Below are 3,438 nucleotides of genomic sequence, written 5' to 3'. Positions count from 1 at the left end.
ACGGGGGCTGCGGGGGAGCCCCGAGGGGCAGGGGGGACTCCCACGGGCGACAGCGGGGTGAAAGGCGGTGGCGGGGTCCCTACATCTCCGTCGGTGGCTCCGCGCTGGCGATTTGGGCTCGATCTGAGGAATAACTCCGGCCGTCCTCGGACCGCGGGCAGAGCCTGTTTAGTGTCGGGCTCCCATCACCGTGCGAGCTCCTTCCAGGTGGAGATGAGGGCTAGGGCTGTCCGGGGACAGCTGCTGCAGCCATCGGTTCCCCTCAGAGGAGAAACCACTGGGCTGTCACTCCGTCTGCTCCCCCGAACGGATTTAGCCTCTTCTGCTGTCTTCAGCTGAAGCGCAGTGTCCTAATTCAGCAGCAATGGGCGCCCCTGGGATTTTTCCAAGCCCCGGTACCGGGCGGGACATGTCCTGCAAACCTCCGTCGAAGGCACCGCCTCTGAGGGATTCCCCGCGGAAACAGCACCGTAAAATCATTGTCGACGTAATGATGACGTTCAAACACGAGTGTCCCTTCATGTGGGGTAGTCCTGTTCCCCACAGCCCCGACGTGACTCGGTTTTTACTATTCGCCTTTAGATTTTTGCCTTTGCTGGCTTAATAGTTCTTTCTGGCAGCCACCATTGATCCGAGCACAACGTGCAGGCTGGACTGGTGACGTCTTATTGCACGAAAAGGGACGGATTGGCTGAAAATGTAAGATGGGGAGGGGGAAAGAATACCTAAGGGTTGTTCAGGGCTCTGAAGCGGTGTAAGTGCAGCACTGCAGCTGCCTGTCGGGTGGAGGAAGAGCTCTGCGAACACGATGGGGAGTGAGGCATGATGATGGGTTGTGTAGCAGTGAGTGAGACCTCACAGATCCCGGGCCACGCTCTTGGGATCACAGAAAGCTGAATTCTTTAGTGAGTCGTGTCGAACTGGCTTTAAGAGTGGGTCAAGCCCGGGGAAGGTAGTAAGGAATGGTTTGGATGTGGCAAACTGAAGGCACGCGTGAGATCAGAGATGGGGGATTTTAAACAGGGCTTATATTATCCACTGTGATTACAAGAGAAGTGTCTACATTGAAGTTGTTTAATGCAACTGAGTACATTAATACAACAAAAGATTGTAATTAGGTTAAGTGACTCGAGATGGAGAGGAGCCCTTTGAGATTGGAGACCTTGAAAATAAGAGTTAGGTGGAAAGGCGGCCCAAAAAGAGTGTGAGTAGAGAAACTGAGTGTAAAGGCACCTTTGAGATCATCGGGGCAGCTGAATGTGGAAGAGAAAGCTCAAACATGCCTGGGATTCTGTTAAATGGCTTGGCACAGAGGGCAAGGCTGGACTGTGCCCCCGTGGCACAGCAGTGCTACTCCCTTCATGGCAGGAGTGTCTGTAGTATAACTGGCCGTAAATATTCAATATTACTAAGCACTAGATCTTGGCTGTGATCTGAAGCTGTCTACCTGAGCAGTACGTGGATCAGGCACTCATCCATGCTGCATCGGGAAGGCAGTGTGGTAGGATCTGGGTGTTGAGATGAAGCTGGGGTTGTTCTGGTGAATGAAGGTGTCTGACACATTGCTGTCCACAGTGAGAAAGGACAGAGGACAAGGGATGCCGAAATCCTAAAGCAGGGTGGTAAGCTTTTAAAATGTTGTTAAAACCAAAGCAAATTGAAGGCAGGTTCTCTTGGAGCCCTGTAAACAGCATTGGGCAATGCAGTGAAATTAGAGGTGTAGCAGAAAGATGAAGAATTTATTTCATGGTTAATGAGTAGTAGAAAAATGGAATAAAGTCTAATATATTTGTACACTGCCAGGTATTTCCTGAAAGGTGAGTACAAGTATTTACCTTGAAAAAAGGCAAATCTGCAATTACTTTGATTTTTGGCCATTCATTAATCAGTTCCTGCTAGCACTGCTGCTATTTTGGGCACCAGTATGTGTAACAACAGCTTGTCATTCTGATATTATATTTAAGGAAAATCTGCCTTTGAGAGGGTTTGTCTGTTCAAAAGGAGGATGTTGGATCCAGAATTCTCGTATTTCTTCACTGTAAACCAAGTCACTGATGGGTGAGCAGAGGCTGTGTGTTTTATCTCTGTGTGCACCTGAGGTATTAACATGTGACTGTCCTGGCCTTTCTGAACAGATGGATTTATTCTTGCTGCAAGACAACATTAAGGGAAATATACCAGTCTTTCCTGTGACTTTTTTAGGTGTTATTTCATTGATCCAGGGTGTTTATAGTGACTACTTCACTACAGAGCAATAAACCCAGCAACTTTTCAGGCACTGTAGATGACATCATATCTTGGCAGAAGAGGAATCTAGGGCAGATTTGGAGTGGGGAGAGCCTGGATGACAATTCTATGGTGACTAGGTGGGAACTGGGAACTTCTGCAGTTAGCAATCAAGATGAAAAAAAGGGGGTAAACAGCATACCATGAGTCATTACACTATATACTGTGTGCAATGGTCCTAATCTCGGCACCCGGCGCCCCCTTCTTCCCTCTCCTCCCCCTGCAGAGGCTTCCCCTGGAGCTGTAAGGGGTGTTGCAACATCAGTGCAGTGGAAATAAAATGCAACATTCAGGTACTGCCAGAACCTCCCGGAGTTAAAAATCATAATACTCACAGACAGTTACACTGGAGCTGACCATGACTTGCTCCAGTGTGGGCAGGATAGGAACCTGACCGTGAGGTTTTTGCTGAGTTGTGAAGATGCAAACAGATGTATTGATTTTTATTTATTTATTTATTTATTTATTTTACTTAATGTACAGTTTTTGGCTGTGCTCCAGATTTTCTCCTGCTTTAAAAGGTTTTCACACTATGTATAATTGTTTTGTTTCACTTGCCTGGCAATGCTCAGCTGCATCAAGAAACACCATGAGGGGTTAAGATCTGTCCTTGTTGTCGCACATTTAGAGCCTCTTGCTTTTACTCGATCAAAAGAAAGCTGGAACAGAGGAGATTGGAGGTGCTGCCAGGGCTTGGGGCCCGTCTGTCTAAGCTGCTGCTGAAACTCATTCCAGGAGGATATTTTGAAATACTTTCTGCCCTCTGCCACCTGCTTTGGGGGGTAGTTGGTAACCGTGCCCTGCATGTGGAAAGTCTGGGGAACAGAGAGCTTTGATATTTTTTTTTCCCCACTCATGATCTGCAGTCTCTGTGTGGTATCAGCTCATCTTTCGCTACAATTCCTGGGCATGTTCTAAATGCAAGATCTCTCTGGCACCGATATTTACTTCTTTACAAGTAAAGACTGCTGCAGCCTCCCATTTCCCCCCCGCCAATGAGCCATCCCCATCCTGCTTTGGCGGGCTGGATGGGAGCTCGTCGGTGGCTGGGGGTGATCTGATTGGCACAGCAGAGATCCTTCTCTCCAATAATCTGTGTTAATTTACCTTGTCCGTAAGGTGAAGCAGGAAAGAGACTTTTTCCTTTTTTTT

This window comes from Empidonax traillii, unplaced genomic scaffold (genome assembly GCF_003031625.1).
Source record: "Empidonax traillii isolate 1590-97213 ecotype Southwest subspecies unplaced genomic scaffold, ASM303162v1 scaffold1323:size195977, whole genome shotgun sequence".
In the NCBI taxonomy this organism is placed as follows: domain Eukaryota; kingdom Metazoa; phylum Chordata; class Aves; order Passeriformes; family Tyrannidae; genus Empidonax; species Empidonax traillii.
This window is presented reverse-complemented; position numbering follows the sequence as displayed.